The following is a 23,944-nucleotide window of genomic DNA, read 5'->3' as shown; positions in this document are numbered from 1 at the left end:
TGCTTCGTCCATTTATTGTGTCTATGTGTCTATAAATTAATAGCTACAAAATGAACACTTTGTTACTGTGCTTTAGCTGCATTGGAAATGCAGTGCCTCACAGTATCCATTAAAGGGGAATCCCACCAATTGTTTTTTTTTATTTTTGCATGATTCAATAATTGTAAACAAATCATTCAGGGTGTTTTGATGTGAAATGGTGCACTGTAGAGACACTTGCCTGCTCAGATTTCTTTACAATGGCAATGATAGAACCCAGGGTGGAAATGTCTACTACACAATTATAGCCGTTTTATTTACTATACAAAATGACCAGTGAACCAAATGGGTTTTAAAGTAGGTCATGGTAAAATACTTCTGAAAATCGAAAAAAGCTTTTATTTGCCTTACAACACTCTACATGTGACTCTGTAAAAATTAACATTTTAATAAAATGTAACATTTTAGGCCAAAACCCTTATAAAGCAGTGTCTCAGGCATCAAACATATTCATCACCATTTCATTTAACACCTTTCTGTGTGGTAGCTGTTAGAAGCACTCTACACCTCAGATGGCTGGTTCCTGTCACCACCGCTGTGACCAATTCTGACTTGTTAAGTTTCTCTAGAATGGTGCATTTAATCTCAATCTTAATGATTAAAAATTTGCAGAAATTTGGAAATAATGGTGGAATTCTCCTTTCCATTGAATACAGTCTCCAAAGATACAAATGCATAACTGTAACTGCTTTATCTTTGGTTCGGATGATCTGACTGCTGGCTGAACATTCTTTGCAGATTGTAGAGCCCTCCCACACTGCAGGGGTGAGAAGAGTTTAGAGGGCTTGACAGCTGAAAGCCCTGGAGACTGACATGTCAATGGCAGATACAAGCTGTTGCTGTTGCACTGGAGAGGACGCGTCTAAGACAGCTACTGCCTCCTCTAAGTGACAGCCTGACAAAGACATTCCCCTTCCTCTCACTGGCCCCATACACACACACATACTGTACACACACATATAAAGGGGCACATTATGTGGTGAATGCACAGCTCCATGTTTTTTGTTTCTTCAGCTTGCTTTTTCAAATTGTCTTGTAAAATTTTTCAAGATTTAGGCAACAGTTTTCTTATGGGCTACAAATAAAACAGCTCTAGAAACCATGATCATAAACCCAAAATCTTGAGTTACTGTGATGACATATTAATTGAAATCACATTTTTGAATGTTTTCCAATACATAATACACACACAACGATATAATAATTGAACTCAGTTATACACAAAGTAAGCCTCATCAACATACAATAATGGACCATAAATCTACAACCTCATTAGTGACCTACAAAGCAAAACTGCTCCATTTCTCCATGTTCTAACTCATCGCTTCAGCTCTAGTCTGTGCCAGTGCGCACGCAGTTAGCGTGTGTGATGCAGAGCCCACCCTGCCCCCCTCCCACCACCCCCGCTCTCATCGCTGCCTCAGCACTTCAGCCTCCCAACAGCAGTTTCCAGAAAGACACTCACCACCTCATGCTCGTCCCTCTCCATCCCTCTCTCCACTCCTTCCAGGGGGGCTTGTGGAGACCCCGGGAACAGCGCTGAAGAAGCCCGAGCGAGACCCTCCGGCTGGCTGTGCGGCTCAGAGCCCGAGAGAGAGGAAGAGAGAAAGAGAGAAAGAGAGAGAAAGGCAGGCAGGCAGGAAGACGGGCGGTGATCGCCCATCCCGCGCCCTCCCTGCTCTGCGAGCCATCGCATTCAGCCAAGATTGCTTCATACAAAAGTTGACAATGCCCCAGTGAAAGCCATTGTTGATATTCAACATTTTTTAAATAGCTGAGCAGAATGGACAACATGGCGGCCCGCAAAACTTGGCGAGGGAAACTGACCTGGAGCTGCAGCCTGAAAGGGCTTCAACACATGAAAAAGAGAGAGAGAGAGAGAGGGACAGAGAGAGAGAGAGAGAGAGAGAGAGAGAGAATGCGTGAATGGACACAAAAAGAACTTGTCTCTTTCTGAGACAATGCACTCTGATGCTGTACATTATAGTAGTAGGAATCAGCTCAGTGTGAACCACAAACATCAGCAGCTATAGATGCTACTTCACCAAAACAGCTTATGAATGTGAGTAATAAACAGTAATGAATGTGACCATTTAAGAAGAAAATCCTACTGCTGCTTTTCAACCATATCGACTGAAACCTTCTCCCCATTGACCATCTTAATGGCAATCTTCATGAGCTTCATCCATTTCAGCCTTTAATTGTTGTTCCGATTGCCTTGATGGCTCCTGACAGCTAACGGTGTCCTGTTTCCGTCTTTGTCAAAGTGACAGCTGCAGATTAATACAGACATTTAACAAGCCTTTAACCTCTCATCTGTCAGTATACAGACTAAGAGGGCTTGAGAGAGCGAGAGACTAAAGACTTTTCACTAATGTGCTTGTAATGAGAAAACATGTAGGAGAAAATATTTGTGTTACAAATTCTCCTACATGTAGGAAAAATGTGTGTGTGTGTGTGTGTGTGTGTGTGTATGTATGTATACAGAAAAACACACACACATACAAATAAGTTGAAACCTATAAAGAGTATAAAGAGAGTTGTAGAGTAGTAGCATCATAACACCTTCAAAAAATTAACCAATGGGGTTGTTTGAGTTACAAACTGATAATCAACATCAACATTTAGTCAATTAATTGTGTTGTCTTTAAGTTAACTGGTTTACATAAAATGGACAAAAATGAATAAATGTACATTTCAATGAATGAAAATTGTTTGTTTTGATCCATAGAGAATCCCATTTCAATGAAACCTAAATAAATTGCAGTAACACCTTATTCCATCAGCAACTGAACTTTAGGTAAAAAAAGACTCTACTCTATTTGATTAAATGAAAATGTGCAGCATAATTGAAATAAAGTTGGGGGGTGCTGGAGCCTATCCCAGCGGTTAACAGGCAGAAGGTGAGAAACACCCTGGACAGGTTGCCGGTTTATCACAGGGCAGACATATACAGTACATTCATACACACACACAAACTCACTTCTGGGGCAATTTAGCACATCCAGTTGGCCTGACTGCATGTATTTGGACTGTGGGAGGAAACCCACGCAGATGCAGGGAGAACATGCAAACTCCACACAGAAAGGACCCTGGTCACCCCACCAGGGAATTAAACCCAGGCCCTTCTTGCTGCAAGGCGACAGCGCTACCCACTGCTCCCCCAATTATTATTTATTATATAATTCCCAGTTATTCATTTTTCAGGAGATATTTCTGAGGAGATTAGATTTAAGACAATATATATTACAGGAAGGTGAAAGTCAAATGAAAATAGGTGAAAAAAACAGCAGTTTCCAAGACTAGAGTTCAAAAAATTATAAAAGATATAGAGAAAATGAGACTAATAACCGTGCAAGAAGTGACAGACCACCAAAACTGTCCCCATCAGATAAACAGTACTTAAAGCTTTCAACTTCAGCTCCACTCTCACTTCATATGTGAAAAAATCCACAGGTGTTTCTGTCCATCTTTCTACTATGAGAAGACAACTCAACACTGAGTCTGAAAGGATATGTAACTGTCAAGAATCCCTTACTGAGAAAAGAAAAAAAGACAAAAGAGAAGAAAATTTGCAAATCAAACAAAGAAGCTGCTGGTGTTCCCAGAAAAATGGACTGTGCACTCCAGTGTCCATCATTAAATGCATTCGAGATTATTTGGATCATGAGAAGCAGAAAATGCAAACAACTTCTAAGACTTTTAAATATCCCTGCTGATTTCTTTGAAAACGGAAATCAAGTCAAAACAGTGGAAGCTGTAACAGGCAAAGGGTGAAAACATTAAATACAAAATATGTTGATAGCTGTTGAGGCTTCTGTAATTGTCTGCTGTTTTTCGTGACATGGAAAAATTCAGAACTTGTACTTAATGCCAATTTTGACTAGGAATTAAATAAACAAAGGATGGTCTCTAACTTTTGCACAGTACTGCACCTGGAACAAAACTCAGTTTATATTAATGAAAACAGTGATGTTGAACTACAGTGTACATGGGAATGTTTGTGAACAGCGTCAAATATAAACAAGGCAAACATACCCCCATTTTTAACAATTTCACCCCTTCAAACACAAGCACGGGGTAAAATAATGTTACAAATGGACTACATTAATATGAATTATAGCTTAAAGATGTATAGATGTAATGAATCAAAGTGATAGATGCAAAAATCAATAAATCTTACAGATGTACTAAATAATTGTAAATGAATAAAACACTTGGTGTGTTTGTACAGTCCTACTTGGTATTTTGGTTAAGTTGAATGTTATTTTGCAAATTGTGCAAAGCACCTGCATTTATGCATAAAATGCCCCTTAAAAATGTTTTTTTTCCTCCCTTGTGTGAGAGTTTATTTGTGTGTGCATGTGTATGTGATACATGTGATACTCTGAAAAAATGCTGAAAGAGTATCAGGATCCCAGGGATGTGATTCTTCCTTTGAAGCTGGAACAGACGCCATTGCCAGAACCTGTGACCCCACCCTGAGACCTTTCTCAGCACAGCATTATCCATCTACTCTCACAACCACACCCTGCCCGCTGCCACAGGGTGTTAACTTTAGCCAATACACAAGCCACAGTGTCAGCATTTGACAGAACCCCCAGCAGACTGCATTTCCACTCTATTTCACTGTTAAACTGTGCATACATTCTGTTTTCTAATGGCAGATTAAAGCCCATATGGACACTCGTGGTGTACACTTGTCTTATGCTCTGTTTTGGGTCTGCTTCTGTGACATACAAAGGCAAGAAGTTAATTGGGGTGAGCAGGATTACTCAGCCAGAGCGAGGGCACCAGGCTGGCCATTTGAGCTCGAGGAGGGCACTGGAGCTGCATAATTACATTGATCAGGGAGAAATTACAGTCCTGACAGCAGAGGTTAGCTGAGTATAATCTTACAGGTGTGTCAGCACCCAGGCTGGCCGGCAGACAAAGAGAAAGGGAGAGAGAGAGACAGAGAAAGAGAGAGACAGAGAGAGAGAGAGAGAGACCCTGCCGTGTTCTTCCTGAAAATCCACGTCAGTGACACCCATCTCAAACTATTACCTGCCATCAAATCGCTAATTTTACTCTAGCATTACTGCTGATCCCTCCCCACCTCCCCTGGTCCAGCCCCCATCCACACTGGGGCAGGACTGAGAAGCCTGGTGGGAAAACGACATTCAATCTGCTGCCTGGCCCCATTCAGACCAAATTGCCAAATGACAGCTCTCCGCCTCTTGGGTTTCGGGAAGTGAAAGGTGCCACCAGTCCGGGCCTGAGCCGAGCAGGGACTGACATGAGGACAGACCAGAGAGGACAAATTCCCACATCTCCTCCCCCGTGTCCACTCTAGGTGTATGAAGTGGAGGTAAAGAGGGAAGAGGAAACAGGCTGCATCAAAAGAGCTTCCTCTAGCCCTCTAAATAAAGCCACTTTCTGTTAAGCTAAAACCCTACAAAAAGCCAATATCCGCACAAAGTGAACAGGTTGGGAGAGTACAGACAGGGCAAAATACTGAATACACTGTCCGAAATGTGCTGTTACATACCCTGTTACAACACATATAAAGTATATTCAGATTACACTGTAAATACATTCAGACAACATCCTCATAAGGCAAATAGAAACACTATGCTGTTCTCATTTTAAATTCATGATGTCCCTCACTGTTAATGAAAGGAATTTTTTTATGCAGTTCTTCTGTTAAATGTTTCATCATCTGAATGCAGGGTCACATATTTTATAAAGCTAACAATCTGGCATATCCCAATAATAAAATCTTGCAGTGGCTATGCATTTTTGTCCAGTCAGGTCACTAGTGAACATGTCCACTACTGAGGAGATTGTTCAGTTCAGTTATCCCTCAAAAGAGGTCAATGATGAGATGAATAATCAGTTTCTCACATTGATTTCTCCGTCTACTCAGTGTTTCTAAAGAAGCCATTTATGAGTTCCTTTTCAGAACCCATCTAACAGGCATGTTTGCTACCAATGCCCTGATTTAAACACAGTTAATAAATAAGCATTGATGGTATTTCCTCTAAAGATTTTATGTTGTTTTGTAATTTTAGTGGGTATACATTTTAACATTATTCTCCTAAAATGTAAATACTAACTGTATTCTGAAAACTGCCATTTCAGAATGTAATGTGGACTAAACACAACTAATTCTGTATCCTGAATATATATTCCCAATACTTGTATTCCATTACATCCCAGCCCAGGGAAAGTAATGGTATACAGAGGCCTACACAAGTGTTGGGACACTAAAGAACGGTGAGGCAGAATGCTATTTTCTGTTTCTAGGAATTGTTTAAACTTTTGTGTTCATTGTATTCATTTCTCCTTTTTTAATCTTAAAAAGAGTGGTGTAATAAAAGGTTCTCTGGAGTGATGGCATGGAATATTTTAGGAATTCAAGTGCATGTGCATCATCAACTTTCTGCTTTTGGTGTCTACTTTTGGAGGAAGTGGAGCAATACATTTGAGAGCCGTCTATGAGAGAAAGGCAAGCTATAAGGAATGAATTCAGAACATGATCATAGACACTGAATAGAAATATCCAACAAACTAGAACACCTTGGAACAGAATAATTATAGCGGTGTACAGCCGTCAGTAAAGTCACCATAGTCAAGGTAAACTGTGTCGTGGTAGAAGGAAGAAAAACTATCAGAGCTGTGAACAACCACTCAAGGACAGTCGTGCGCAGAAGATTTCAGCAAGCTAATTTTATCCACCACAAGAAAAGAAAGTAAGGTCCAGTTCAATAAACAAATGCATTAACAATGTACCTCTACCATAGTGACAAGAACATTAAAGTGCGCAGAAACCAAAAACATCAGATGAGCCATGCTGCCTCATCTGTGAAAAGTGGTGGTGGTAGTGTCACTGAAAGCAACTGAAACATAATGGATGCTAATCAATGTATTGTGTATGCTTTCAGATTTTTATTTAGACTCCGTTTACACCTGGTCACTTCATGCGTCTTGAGTATCAGGATCATATCTGGATAAGACCAAGAAACATGAAAATGCAAGTGTAAACACATCAAAAATGCATTTAAAACAGATAAAAATCAGATCACTCAAACCATTTCAGAATGTGGTCTAAGATGCATTTGAGCCATGTTATAGCAGTACAAACGCATCCATCTCCCCAATGCACATTCGACAAGAAAACCCCTCTCAGTGCAACAAAAACGGAGGACACACATGGTTGGGGACCAGACAAAACAAAATCTTTAACAGCAAACATGGACAGCAACTATTATGCAAAACAAACCGCAAACAAAGAGGCTGAACGGATAAACAATTGGTAATTGGTTGCCGCGTAATGAAAGGACTTACATATTCCCTCTCACACAGCAACTGGATTGCAATCCGACTAACCAAAGATGCATTTGACTACCAAGTGTAAATGCATGCGGCTGAAAGCGTTTTAGGTACAATCCAGATACTAGTCTTAAGAAGTGACCAGGTCATACTCATTACAGTTTCAGTTAGTATACTACTATAATCCAACATGCAATTCCAATAAAGTTGGGACAGGAGGTAAAATGTAAATTCAATTGTATTCAATTCAAAACAGTACAAAGACAAGATATTTAATGTTTTGACAAATTAACTTTACTGTTTTTTGTATATATATGTTTATTCTAGATTTGATGCCTCCCACATGTTCCAAAAAAGTTGTGACAGGGGCATGTTTACCATCACATGTGTGACATCACCTTACCTTTTAACAACATTCAGAAATAATGAGAGGACTAAGAAGACCAATTGTTGTAGTAGTGAAAATGGGATTTCTCCCATTCTTGCTTAATATCACACTTTAGCTGCTCAACAGTCTGAGGTCTTTGCGTTGGTAATAAGCAAGGTGGTTCTTTTTCTCTTTGGCAAAGAAAACACGACGTGCATTATTTTCAGAAACAATTTGAAAGATAGACTCATCAGACTTTGCATTTTCCACTTTGTACTAGCTCATCTCAGATGTGTTTTAGTCCAGAGAAGTGAGGTTTACGGATGTTGTTAATAAATGGTTTTTGCTTTACGTAATAGAGTCATAGCTTGCATTTGTGGATGCAAGTTAAGATGCATTTTTTTTGTAAAGTGGTGAGCCTCAACCCAGCTCCTATTCTACCCAAGCATGAGTTTCTGTTAAGATGTTGCAACTGTCAGCGCTTAAAAAACACTGATCAATTGCTTGTTTCATTACAAATGGAGCATAATTATTCCTGTGTATCTGTATGTAGTGCAGTGCAGTGCAGCATGTAAAACACTGAATGTAAATCACTGTACCTATACTTTTAATTGTATTTTTAAATGTGGCACATTCTGTATTTTCCATTTATCAATCCATAGGAAAATATCAAGATACATTTAACGTGTTGTGAAAATGTCTTCAAGTATCGTGATTTTGTATTTTTGCCATATCGCCCACCTTTAATTATAAGCACAGAGCACAGCACACTTTATTTTATTGCAACTATCCAAAGCTCAACACTAAGATGGACATTAGATGAATGCATCAAGTTCCTTGGCCCGCACACCTAACAGCTAAATTGTTCACACAGAATAGGAAACAAAAAGAATAGCAACTGTCTCATTCTGCTGACCTTGTGCTTTTGAATCAAAACCGTGGCATAGTGGAGGCAAGAGCACACACATGCACATGAAGTCCAGAGAACGGGCCCAAATACACAAACACACATGCATAAACAAAGGCCACCTTTTCAGGGCCGCTTGCCACGGCATGTGGAGAAGACGCAGCCATGCTGCGGTTAGTACAAACACACACACACACACATACATGCACCCCCACAGAATGGAGGGTGCTCTTCGTGCTAATTAAGTGCTAATGGTTGTGGCCCTGCAGAGAATACTAATTAGGGTTTCTTTTCTCCTTTTGGGTGAGCGTGCACTTCAACACAGCCTAATGAGGGGAGGCAGGTATGTGTGCGCTGTGCTCTAGGTTAATAGGCTAGCCGCACTCAGGTCTCAGAGCTGTGGGTTGAAGTGGGGGGCGTTTCCTGTGCCTTGGCCTCTCGCTTGGCCCCCACACACTGAACACACGCACACACACCCACACGCACGCACATACACAATGGGACCTTAAGTCTGTTGAGTGGACAGGACATAACTCAGATACTCTCTTTCACATGTATACATCAATAACACACTTCCTCTTTCATCTCTCCTTCTCTCTAAATGCTCACCTCAAGCTAAGGCCAAAATATGCTGCAAGTTCATCAAAGACAGATCATAGGATCTGAACATCCACCATGGTAAAAGAAACACAAATCAATCCAAAGGTGATAAAAAAGAAAGGGCAAGTCATATGATTACAGACAGAAGAACTACATTTTAGTATTGAGAAGATTTAGACTGGACTACAATCTCTCTGAAGAACTTCTCTTAGTAAAATGCAACACAATGTAGTAAGTTGATTAGAAAAGAAAATATATCAGATGGTATAATAAATCATAGGTGGAATTTACGCTCAGGATGTTGGGGACCTGTCCTTATTAAGGATAAGCATGGGTAGTCAGATACTTGGTTAACCATTCGAAGTACCAGTATTCAAATACTGAAATCACTATTCAGGTACTCATTACGTTCCATCAAGGGAAGAAACGGAATAACAATTCAGTTGAACGACAATTTTGTGTTTTTATAGTACACTAAAATGAGCTTGTATAGTTTTCTTGTATTTGCAAGCACATTTAAACTGTGCTGCCACAAAACACAAGCAATTTAAAAAATCTACATCAAGTCATTATGTAAACAAAGTCTTTCCAGAGTGGTTTGATGTGAAATGCTCCGTTTTAGAGAAACTTACCAAATCAGAATTGTTTACAGTGGTGGTGATAGGAGCCAGACTTCTGAAGAGTTTAATGTCTCTAAAAGCTACATCATAGAGAGTTATTTCATGAAATTATTATAAATGTGCTTACAAATATCACCACTACTGTGAAGAAATCAGTCAATTAGCTCTAAACTCTACTATGAACTACCACTTCAAGTCACTCTGAATGACTCTGTTTACCTCTCAATGGTCAAATTATGTGAAAATTTGGAAAATTTCTCTTTGGAGAATTCTCTTGAACATGAGTTCATTGCCAGAAGATTGTGCATTGTTAAGAATGAAACTGGAAAGACAGATCTGTCCTATCTTGTCAAAATGTCCTGCCATATCATATATTTATAGGTAGCTCCAAGCAGAAAAGAAAACTAGGAGTTAGCATATTTTGACAGTTTAAATGACCTCAGCCTTAAAACTGTATGTAGAATATGATGGTCTAAATGACGTTATCAGTGGGTAAGTAGTAATATTGGGCTGAATTAACATTACAAACACAACAACACCTTAGAAAAACTAGGTTACTATACTTAACCAATAGGACTGTTCAATGGGTAGGATACTTTTTTTCCAGTTAACCCTTACCCTCAGGCATCAAAACAAACAGGATGCACAACCCTACTGCCCACTACTTTTTTAAAATGTCTGATTTTTTCCACTGCCACTTTTTGAAAGTGTAATCTGTTAAAAATCTTTTATAGTGGAGCTTGGGAGCTTGGGGAACAGTTCTGTTGCTGTGTGAGATGCTGTGATAGGTAAATGCTAGTAGCTATTATTTTTTGTTTCTCACCAGAGGTGAGGGTAGTGGGTGACCTGAGAAAGAAAGTTAAGACAAATGTATTATTCAGTATAATGTGGTAAGGTTTTAGATGTGAAAGCAAAATTATTAAGTCCACCTTATTTCAAATTATAAAGAGTGGGTAGGTTGCTAGTTATGCTATAAGCCCTCATCTAGGGGTGAGAGTCAATCCCAAAGAGTCGATTTTCTGATTCCAGGCATCTGGGAATCATAAGCTGACTCCAAAGCTTTGGACTTGATTCCATATTGCTCTATTCTGCTGCCACTCACTGTCCAGACAGGCTGTCATTCTATGAATACACCGACTGTATTTTACTTTGGAAAAAGAGAGAAAGAAAGAAAAATGTAAATCCGTAACAAAAAAGTGGCTTATAATCAGTGCTAAAACATTTCTCCTCAAGAGAGAAATGTCAATTATCTTGCTAAGATTTTAGAACTGCTATGTCATATAATAAAATTTTGCTTTCCTGAAAAAAACAAGGAAGCACATGAACTTAATGTGTCAAGATCCCTTCAGAACACAAATCATATTTTTTCTTGAATCTTCTTGCCTATGTCTTGCTTTCTTTGCAATCAAGATTCAGAACAATAGTGTGAAATGGCCTCTTCCTATCACTCCTGAATTTTTGGCCCTAGCCTCATCCCAGTCCCCATCACCTTTCAAAACAAAGTTACATCCATGCAGTTAATGTTCTGCCGCTGTTGGCTGCCATCAGCAACTTATTTTCAAAAACTCACCTTTCGTACTAATACTTTGTTTTTAACTGCTGTGGCAGAACTCTTGCTGCTCTTGAGCAAGCACATAAATAAAATGCGACCCAATGCCACAGCTATTTAAACTCATATATCAGCATATTCGCAATGAATAAGTGAAGTTCTCAGAAAGCTGCAGAAGCATGGAGGCTGTCATTTAAAAAAACTGCTTGCCACGGAGAAAATGATGCCATTTGGCCGAAGTGCCCGCCTTGTTTACGGGCGACGTAAACAGATTGAGAAAAAAGTCATAAATAAACACATATTGTGCTGAACAGCAGTGGAAACGGAGGATCTGATTGGAGAAAGTGAACCGCAGGTGGAAGTGTGGGAACATGTGCTCGTGCAGGAGTAAACACAGATTTGGGGGTGGTATTGGAATTACCTGAGAGAGAGATAATGGCACTGCATTGCCGATTAACTTCCGTCGCTTAAACGCAACACATTTAGGTAATCTTGTCCCCCCCGCAACACCACCACTCCCCTCCCCCCCAAAAACATGTCAATGGCTGAAAGGCTGCTTCAGCGCTATCAGGAGCCTCTGGTCCCCCACACCGATGCAGCTGGCAAGAGGCTACCGTCGACTGTCAAAACGCACGGCGAGATCTAGTTATAATATAATTGAATTTTCATATCAGAGGGGACCAGAGTCCCAGCAGACAATAGGAGTGCTGAGTCCTCTCTGATATTGGCACAGGCCCTTTGCCACGCGCATGAAATCAGTATGTTAATGTCCCCGCGTTTTCTTTTTTTAAGGGCACTTGTGCTTCCTGCAGTGTACTACCGATGTGGTTTCAAAAAATTGCAACTATTGATAAGTAGGCAGCCAGCAACCCTTAGACCACCCCCCTCCCTTCCCACATATACACACACACCTCCACTCACCATCCGCCCAACCACGCTCCCAGACATCGCTGCACCCCATCCTACGGCCCATTATTAAAATTGTAATTTATTTTTTCTAAATCAGAATGACAGCTTGCTTTCTTTTCTCTGCGGCAGGCGCTGAATCAAGCCGCTTTAATTACTTTCGTAACTTCCCTGACCCTGGGAGTGCACGCCTTCTGCCGAGAAAATGGGCTCCCAACAAAGGCCTTCCACAAGCAGCGGGGGCCTCTGTTCATTTAAAATTTATCGAGCTCTGGATTTTCTATGATTTTTGTTACCATTTCGCCTCCTATCTTTTCACGGCTCCCTATTCGACCTTCTCCGGCCCGAGCCAAAGTGGCCCCACAGACCCACAGCCTTCTTTTATAAGAAGTTTCTCCTGTGAGAAATCTGAGAGTTCTACCTTTTACTTAAAGGAGCACTGCTTGTTTATGTGTGTGTGTATCTATTAAGCTTCTCCTGTTGGGGTGCATGTTTACCTCAACCTTTTGTAGACCCCTTCTGCATCCAGGCCGTGGCCCTCCCAGCAGAAACACCCACCGCAAAGGCCTGCGGCTCACAACGCAGGGATCAGCAGGATGGATGGTGCACTTGATCTCTCTGCAGCCTTTGGCCAACAGAGGTCAGGGTCAACCTGCAAACAAAAAAACACAATCAGTGATGACAGTTTGCACGTTGTCTAAGAACATGGACATGCAGAAGTGTGCTCTTATCAATAAACAGTTTTATAAAACATATAAAATCTTCTATTCAAAATTACTGTTGCAAGCAATTCTCTAAAATGACACTTTTGTTTGTTTCAAATGTTATATATATATATATATATATATATATATATATATATATATATATATATATATATATATATATACTTAATTATAGTAATAGTAATAATGTGGCATTTTCTGCAAATTATAGTTTATCATTTCTATTTATTTACATTTAAAATGTGCTATAACTTTTGCACAGGTCACATTTTATGTTTTTTTTTTCCCCCAATATTGACATCCAAATCAGAAGAACTGTCTACGAATTACAACCATTTTCATATACAGTCCCAATCCAACCACCATTTTCAGGTGCTCAAAAGTAATTGGACCAATTAACATAATCATTAATTAAAAAGTCACTTTTAATCCTTAGTTGCAAATACTTTGCAGTCAATGACTGCCTGAAGTCTGTTTCTGGTTGTTCTTGGTGAATTTTACCTTCAGTTTTTGTCTTCAGTAAATGAAATGCATTCTCGACTCATCTGAGGTCAAGTGACTGATTTGATGATTGTGGAACATTCCACATCTTTGCCTTATAAAGCCTTTGGTTTGTTTCCTAGTATGCATTGTCAAGTTATTATCTAAGCAGATAATGTAAACCTATACTCTTCAGAATTCATCCTGCTGCCTTTGTCGGTAGTTACATCATCAATAGATACAAGGGAACCAGTTAGATTGGCAGCCATAGGCCTCTTTTGCACTGTAGAGAGAAATGGTTGTCAGGGCCATACTGTGCCATTCCACACTGGTGTGGACTCATGAGACCAGTCACAAATTACATACGAGTGCTAACCTCCTAATACCTACCTACACATACATCGTCCACCACAAAACACGTTTGATTCCATCTGTCACTCCAACACCAGTCTCTTGGCATGCTCTCAGATGGTTTATACTCCGAACGGGTGTTATTTGAGCATTATAGTTACTGAAACCGAGCATGTACTGTGGAGCGCAGCACCTGTAGTCGGCTAACTACACTAGCATTAGTGTCGCCCAGCAGGGTACAGCTCATATCATCACAGAACAATTCATTTTTATATTTCTGTCACTTCAACACTTAGAGACTCAGAGTCCTTATCCTCTAAACAAGTGGTTTTTAAGGTTCAGTTCACTGGGACCAAGCCTGTACTGGAACCATATGCTCTCATTAGCTTAGCCTTGCAGATTACAGCTCAAAACACTACAGAACAGGTTTGATTGTGGCTTTCTGTAACTCCAACACCAATCAGTTGACTTTACCCTCACTATTATATGATTTTATCATCTATACTTGTGATAGCAAAGCCTCAGTCAAATTGAACATGTACTGGGCTTTTTGGATCTCATTAGCTAACGCAAGTTAGCTAGTAGAGGGAAGCAGGCTAGCATTAGCTCAGGTAGGAGACTACAGCTCCAAACAACACAGAACAGGTTTAATTTCAGCTTTCTGTCCCTCTAACACCAGAGTCCAATGTCCTCAGAGTTATCATCAAAATTTGTGTCTGTAAAACTTTTGTTAGTCAGAATCATATCTGTTCTGTAGTGAGCAGAGCTGCAGTAAGCCAACTAAGTTAATACTAACCAGCTTCTCTCTCCTGGTTAGCTGCACTGTTTGACATTTAGAAATTGGTGTTAGATCAAAGTCTGTTGACGGTTATTGAAAGGTGGATTTTAAATCATGCGCTGCTCTCATTTATTTAGCATCTGTGTGAGTGAACTGAACTTATTAGTTTGTTTTTAGGATTGAAATAACGCAGCAGAATGTGGTGGCACAATGTATCCGACACAAATGTAGAACCAATCAGCAAATAGTTACGTCGTCACGTCATCCTGCGGAACAGCTCTGTGGCCCTGAGCACGCTTAGCTAACCATGTCGAAAAGCCGCACTGAGCCCAGTTTTTAAGTGTTCTGTGTCGAACCGTGTCCACGTGTAAATGACACTGGTTACCCTTAGTGCTCATAACTGTTCGGCCCTGCAGTGGAAAAGAGCCCATACATGCCCATGCCATAACTCTACCTCTACCATGCTTGACAGACGAGGTGTTATGTTATCTCTTAGCAGGTCCTTCCCTTCTCCATACTCTTCCCATCATTCTGGTACAAGCAGGAACGCAGGAAACTGTTTTAAATTAGGAGTGCTGAAATTTTGAGCAGCATAAATGTGATGACGTCAGGCTAAATTATTTGCTATTTTTCCATTACAATTTGTTGATACTTAACATCAATTAGAATGTGTCATACTGCACTGTATCAGACCACTGACGCTGATCCCCCACTCTCTCATTCTGGACGAACTTTATGTGAATTAGCTAAGCAGCGACCAATCAGATTGTTGATATGTGGCACGATAACCAAACTGTGTCACGCTCGCGGTGAGATTTAACACTGGAAAGCACACAGAGCGGGAGATATAACAATTGATAAAATGTTACTTTTTTTACGTGATTTTTTCAAAAAAGTTAAAAACGGTATTAGGCTGCTTTGGGGTTCAGAGCTGGCCTCTATCTCCGCATACACTTTCTCTCTTAGAACCTCAACCTGCTTTTTAGCATCGTGCTCCCAAAGCGTCCAACAGTTATCGAGGGAAGCAGTTCGACTGTAATGTAATTACAGTGATAACTTAAACAATGCCACTGAAGATTTTAATAATATATGAATAAAAAAAGTACAAACTCCACTCTTAAACAACACACATGAGTCTTTGCTAGGCTCAAATTATTAAAAACTTTAGATCTCTGTGTTATTATTATTATTTTTAGCAGTTGCAGTTCTGACTTCAGGGAGTGTTGAGGGGGCTGCAGGGTTAACACTAACATTAATATTTTTGCTCCATATACTATTCTCAAGGTAAACACTGTTGTAGGAATGATTTTTATTACATCAACGCCACGCAATTTTTCCAAACATTTTTGAAGAACCTTTGACTCATTACACGTTCTTTATTTTATACAGTTTTTGGTTTTTGGGTGCCAATAATATGGAGCTGACTGTATACACAGTTCTATGCAAATGCTTGGGCACCCCTGAGCAAATTACATATATATTATTATTTACATATTAATTATATATATATATATATATATATATATATATATATATATATAAGGAGGATGTATATAGGAACTATGTAGTCAATTCTATTAAATTTAACTATTCTCTCTTACCTTACAAAGTTGAACAATGCTATATTCCTAGACCTGAATGATCTCAGATATGTAGTCAAGGTGTGGGAGTCAGTGGTGATTCAGTTAATTTCCCTACTGTGTTTTGACCATGGTGATTCACCTTACACCTTGGACATGTAACTGAACTTTTCGGATCACTGATGTAGTAGTCCATATCAAGAAATAAACTATCAGGCAGCAGTTGGTATTTGCTCAGCTCAATGCTTACCTCTACAAAGGTTGTGCAGTTTCTCCTGTGTAGACTATGACTTCAGGTGGAGGTAAGTGAAAGGTTCTTGACTGGCTTTTTCTTATTTCCCGCAGCTTCTTTATTGACTGTATAACAGCAAACATTGTCTGCATATCATTTAGTGGGAATACAGCAGCCTGAACGCCTTCCTTCAAATAGAAAATGTTCATTGATTTTTCTGCTGTAGCTTACATTCAAGTTAATGTAATCACTTCCATTTAATTAATTAGTACAGTCAGTATACAGGAACTTTCAGTTTTTAAATGACGTGGTGATAGAAACCAAGGGTCATGGTGTCTACAACGCAACATTTACTATCCAAAACAATCAGGGATCCTACATGTTCTCTAAGTTTTAATATGTATTGCTCATGATAAAGCAGCTCTGAAAATCTGAAAAGTTTTATTTGAGGACTATTTTGCATCACAACTCCCTACATGTATCTCTCTGCCATGAGTGGAATTTAAAGAATATGTTCTAGGTCAAAACGTCATCTCAAAACTATCATTAAACAAACTATTCATAACCATTTCATGCAATAATTTTCTGTCAAGTAGTTTTTAGAGACTGTTTTAGACATCTGGTTCCTTTCACAACAATGCTGACTCATTAAGTTCCTTTACCATTTAAATTTCACATCAAACCACTCTGTATGACTTTGTTTACATCTTAATGGTTTAAATTTGCAGAGAAAAATGGGTGGAGTTCCCTTATAAGTCAAAGTCACACAATCTCTGTTGTTCGTTTTTGAGTGTGGTATTAAGATTGAGTCAGGATTGTTCTGGTACTTGGTACTTGGTCTCTCAGGTGGAGAGAACAGAGAAGAAATGTGTGGAGAACACAGAAGAACTGCTCAACAACTGCTGCTTAAAGATATAATTAAAAACTTTCAGAAGATTTCTTAGAGCAGGTAACCCTTGAGCGAGCTGTTCTTCCTCGTTCCCTCAGACAAGCATGGTTTCGCATGGAACTCAATGTTTGTCTGTTTTATTAAAGGCGCTAATATGGTGTAATCCCCACTATCACTCTCACCTCCTCACTGGCACCTCTGTTCTGGCACGGCCGCTGGCGGAGACGCAGGGGTGGCCGGGCAGGCATGGGCCCAGGCTGACTGTCTGATAATTGAATGAGCGATTATCCATCCCATTAATAGACAATGATACTGAGCATGTGGCCATATGTTCGGAATATTAATGAGAGGCTGCAGGGGGGTTGATAAGAGGGGAGCAGAGCTGCTGCTGTATAGGGGTTAAAACAATTTGCCCTGGGTGGGGCGGCTTGGGTAATTCACGGCGGGTTAATCCCCAATAAGCCTCGCACGTGGCTCTCACTGCCATGTGTGGTCACCAGCCTCACTGACTCACATGCTGCCCTCAGGCTTCCGGCATTTTCATGCCACCAGAGCAGAAAAACAGAAAATCCGGTTAGTTAGCACAGGACCAGAACTGTTTATTTCCTAATTACTACTACTTTTAAAAATAAAGGTGCTAAAAATGGTTCTTCGGAGTGATGCCACAGAAAATCCACCAGGTGAACTATAGAGTCATTTTTGTAAATGGGATGTGTGAGAGTAAGGAACTTTTTTTTTTAAGATTTATAAAACCTTTTATAAGTACGATACCAATTTGAGGATCCCCCCTAGGACCTTCACTTTACACAGAGGTACTTTAAACATTAAAATGCTTCTTCACACCCACATATCACAAACATGTCTCATTTACAAACATATTGAAAGGATCTTTAGGGAACCAAAAGTGGTCCTTCTATGGCAAGAACATTTTTGGCACATTAAAGTACTCAAACCTTAGATATTTACAAGAATTATGTTATGATCTACAACCCCATTCCCAAAAAAGTTGGGACGGGGGCATGTTTACCACTGTTTTTCATTACCTCTTTTTTTAACAACACTCTGTAAGTGTTTGGGAACTGAGAAAACCAATTGCTGTAGTTTTGAAAGTGAAATATTTTACCATTCTTGCTTAACATAGGATTTCAGCTGCTCAACAGTTCGGGGTCTCAATGCCACAAATGTTTTCAGTGGTGACAGGTCTGGACTGCAGGCAGGCCAGCTTAGCACCTGAACTCTTTTAATACAGAGCAATGCTGCTGTAGTACAAACAGAGTTGTGGTTTGGCATTGTCTTGCTGAAATAAGCAAGGCTTTATCTGAAAACATGTCGCCTGGATGGCAGCATATGTTGCCAAAACATGTATATATTGTTCAGCATTAACGGTGCCTTCACAGATGTGCACGTCACCCATGCCATGTGCACTAATGCAACCCCCATACCATCATGAATACTGGCTTTTGAACTGTGTGCTAATAAGATGGTCTTTAGCCCCGAGGACACAGTGTCCATGATTTTCAAATAGAATTTCAAATGTTCATTCGTTGGACCACAGGACCCTTTACACTTCCCCTCAGTCCATTTTAAATGAGCTCAGGCCCAAAGAAGGTGGCAGCATTTCTGGATCCTGTTCATGTAGAGTTTCTTCTTTACGTTTTAGAGTTTTACCTAGCATTTGTGGATACAGTGATGAACTGTGTTCATAGACAGTGGTTTTCAGAAGTGGTCCTGAGCCCATGCAGTGATTTCCACTACAGAATCATGTCAGTTTTTAATGCAGTGCCGCCTGAGGGCCCAAAGATCACGGCCAGCCAATACTGGTTTTTGGCCTTGTCCCTTGCATACAGTCATTTCTCCAGATTCTCTGAATCTTTTAATGTTATTATGTTCTGTAGATGATGAAAAGCAGAAGTTCTTTTCTATTTTATGCTGAGAAACGTTATTCTTGAATTGTTGCACTAATTGCTTGTGCGGTCTTTCACAGACTGGTGAACCCCTCCTCATCTTCACTTCTGAAAGAGTCAGCCTCTCTGGGATGCTCTTTTTATACACAATCAAACAATATGTTACTGACCTATTGCCAATTAGCCACCATATGTTTTTTTAGCATTACACAACTTTATATGGCCATATTTATATATATATATATATATATATATATATATATATATATATATATATATATATATATATATATATATATATATAAAACCTTTTATAAGTACGATACCAATTTGAGGATCTCCCCTAGGACCTTTAGACTTTACACAGAGGTACTTTAAACATTAAAATGCTTCTTCACACCCACATATCACAAACATGTCTCATTTACAAACATATTGAAAGGATCTTTAGGGAACCAAAAGTGGTCCTTCTATGGCAAGAACATTTTTGGCACATTAAAGTACTCAAACCTTAGATATTTACAAGAATTATGTTATGATCTACAACCCCGTTCCCAAAAAAGTTGGGACGGGGGCATGTTTACCACTGTGTTTCATTACCTCTTTTTTTAACAACACTCTGTAAGTGTTTGGGAACTGAGAAAACCAATTGCTGTAGTTTTGAAAGTGAAATATTTTACCATTCTTGCTTAACATAGGATTTCAGCTGCTCAACAGTTCGGGGTCTCAATGCCACAAATGTTTTCAGTGGTGACAGGTCTGGACTTTCTGCTGAGAAACGTTATTCTTGAATTGTTGCACTATTTGCTTGTGCGGTCTTTCACAGACTGGTGAACCCCTCCTCATCTTCACTTCTGAAAGAGTCAGCCTCTCTGGGATGCTCTTTTTATACACTTTACATGGCCATATATATATATATATATATATATATGGCCACATGGTAAGCAGTTTTGATTTGCTGGTTTGAAGTCTAAAAATCAGTGTGTAACCTTAAGAATTGTCATGTAATGTAGTAGTGTTATGATTGTTTTGGTAGTGACAAAATGCAATGTTCACTTTTTTATTTTAATAAAATAAACATAATTAGAGTCATTCATAGTAAAATAATTTTACTCTGAAGTTGAAGTCAGTTAAAAGTCTGAAATATGTTTCGAACTCTAATCCAACAGAACGATCCCTTTATATTTAGCACTGTTTGTATCTGGTGAAAGTTACCGGTTAGAGTTATCTATTATTGATAGGTATTATAGTTGATAGGTATTAAGTTGAATGTCCATTAAAGACAAGGTCCATCTCTACAAAGCATCTACTGTGCACTCTCAGAATAAAGTGTCATCCAGATAGTTTTATATCACACTGGCATGATCCTCCATATTATAACGTACTTTCCAAGTTTTAACTAAGAGCGATTCTGATAATTTGGACTGCAAATGTGCCATATCAAATTCTGCTGCATAACCCAGGCCACACACAGCACTCCAAGAACATGGATTTACAAGACGGCTTAAGATATGATGATGCAGGACAGACTTTTCCAAAATTCCTCACACCCCCCAAATCCGCAGGTAAAACAGTGATGGTGCGATTCAGCCCTAAATCACCATGCAAATCAATATGTAGCATCTATTAGCATCAGAAAGCAATATTTTCCATTTTACCCTGCAATAATTGTGCTTGGTGCACCGAAGTACCTTATCACAGGTTTGTCAGAGAGAGAAAGCTTGTTTCCATGGCAACTGTGAAAGCCATTGGTTTCCTTTTCAGACGGATAATGAACTTCTCTCCTCTTTATGTCACTCTTCCACTCCACTCGCAGCTTCTCAGATTAAAGTCCACGAGTCCTTGAAATCGCTCATCTATTCCAGAATGTGGCAAACAACAGAGCAGAGAAACCATGAGTGGAAAGTCAACGTGCATTCCAGTCCACAGCAGGACTATGACACACCACAGCAGTTCCATCAGTGGCACATATTAGAATAACAGATTAATTAATAAAAACACTGGGAAAATAAAACACGAGGTTAGACTAAGCAAAGAGTAGATGTACATGTATAAGCATGTAGTAATAGTCAATATAATAAAAACAAATAGTAAATCTGAGATGAGGTAATCTATACCACATAAGATAAAGGCACAAAGAGTACAAATATCTAGGCAAATGTCCAGTAAATTAGTCTAAATGTCATATACTTTATGTAATTGTGTCAGTTAATATGAAATTACTATAGTAACAAATATAACACAAATATATATATATATATATATATATATATATATATATATATATATATATTATTAATGTAGTTGTGTTCTTTATCATACATATGCACACATGCTAGAATAAGCTTACTGACTTATGTAACATACTAACACCCTTCTTAGACTCACAAACATTAGCAATTTAACAAAAATGTTAATTATCAGGCCTAATAATTATACCCAACTACAAGGCTTAATAAAATGGTTTTGTACACCGTACAGCTTTCTATTACATTTGTACATTATTTAATCCACTTGCTTTTTTTTTTCTATGCAACAAATATCCACATCCACAATCTCTTTATTGCTACACAATCAAATTAAAAAATAAAAACCTATATTCTCAGCAAATATCTTCCAAAATTAAAATCTCACACTCTCCTTTTTGAACAAGCAAGCAAGGAAGCTGCGTATGATAACCAAAGCAGCGTCACAATAACTACCATCTGCCGCTCGTCAGAAAAGCATTTAGATTCCTTATCTTCATGATGACTTATTCACTCCTTCTCCTGCCTCTTCTGTGACCCCTGGAATTCAGAGCCCACAGTTCTGATGAACTGTAATCCACTTTAAATGTAACAAAAGCCAAAATATCTCAACCATTAAGGAGAGCTTGATTTGTGCTATATACATTAAAGGGATTTTGTCATACTCTTTTTGTGATGTATTTCTCTGAGGTCTTTTTATGTTTTTTTTGTGTTAAAGTTCAAAAACAGTAAATATTCATTTTTACATGACCATTTTCTAACTTCTCCTCATATCTTTGAATTGAACAATAATATAGCCCCATATTGTTCCTCGTTCAAAAAGATGTTTAGGCTCAAAGTGAATGGGTGGACTGCCATAAACTGAACATTGCAGATTTAAGTAAAAGCAATGTTTTTTGTGACATCACAAAAATGACAAATTTAAAATGGGCTGTTTTTTCAATTTAGTTTTCATATATGAACTCTTTTCTTTCAAGTGAGGAAAATTTGGTTTTCATGAGATGGTCGCTATAATTGCACATGGATTATTAAACATGCTTATTTTTGAAAATGTTTCTTTCCAAATCTTCATCAACTTTGTTACCCCATGATACGTCAGTGGGGACTGATTCCTTTACTTACAAATAGCAATATGCTCATTCAATATTCATGTTTTCATCTAGATATGCTGAGCTTAATATTCCTTAAGTCAGTAAAGCAATGATTAATGCATATATAGTATTAATGTATACATAGTATTAATGTATACATGTATATAATGTATAATGTATAACAATGTAACAATAATAATTATTAATAATAATGCCTAATATTAGCAGTAATATACTAATTATAACATAATGACAATATAGTAATAAGAACATGCATATTAGATGGGTGAAACTTTCATTCTGTACAGTAATTTATCTATAGTATTAATGTATACATGTACATAGAACTAACTTATACATACAAACCCTGTTTCTGGAAAAGTTGGGACATTTTGTAAATTGTAATTAAAGTCAAGTCACCTTTATTTCTGTAGCATATTTAAAAGACATCAAGTGTCGGCCAAAGTGCTGCACAATAATATCAATTAAAATAACCACTACTAACCAATCAAAACTATGCAATACATTGATCAAAGAAACGAAATAACAACATGCATACAAAACAAATTGAATAAAAGCAATAAAACAAAAAAGAGCAAAATAAAACAAAATAGAAGAGCTACACTGGCAAGACAGAACCAACCAAGACAGAACAGATACTGAGTGCATAATCATTAAAAAGACTCAAAAGCCTGAGAAAATAGATGGGTTTTAAGATTTAACTTAAAAACCTCCATTGTGGGGGATTCCTTTATGAAAAGTGGTAGACTTTTCCAGAGTATTGGGGCAGCTACTGAAAAGGCTCGGTCGCATTTAAATCTCTTCCGAGACCGTGGAATGGCTAAGAGCAACTGGTTAGAAGATCGTAGAACTCCTGAGGTGGAAAGGAAGCAGAAGAGGTCAGAGATATAGCTGGAAGCCAAGCCATGCAATGCTTTAAAAACGAATAATAAAACTATAAATTCAATTCTATATTTCACTGGTAACCAGTGCAATGATGCAAGTACAAGGGTAATGTTCTTTTCTTGGTACCAGTCAGGAGTCTGGTTTTGGAGTTTTAGACCAACTGCAGACGTGACAACCCTTACTGACAGATTCCCAAGTACAGCGAGTTGCAATAGCCAATCGTGATTGGGTATGAAAGGAACATCCACCAAAGACTCAATGTAAGCAATGATGGGTTGTGGATCACCACTTTGTGTCACACTTCATGAGAGAATTGTCAAACAGTTCAAAAAGGATATCTCTCAGGGCAAGACTGCAAAGAATTTAGGTCTTTCACCATCTACCGTACATAATACTGTGAAAAGATTCAGGGAATCCAGAGAAAGCCCAGAAACCACTGCTGAATGTGTGTGACTTTCAA

This window comes from Colossoma macropomum, unplaced genomic scaffold, assembly GCF_904425465.1.
Source record: "Colossoma macropomum unplaced genomic scaffold, Colossoma_macropomum, whole genome shotgun sequence".
NCBI lineage: Eukaryota > Metazoa > Chordata > Actinopteri > Characiformes > Serrasalmidae > Colossoma > Colossoma macropomum.
This window is presented reverse-complemented; position numbering follows the sequence as displayed.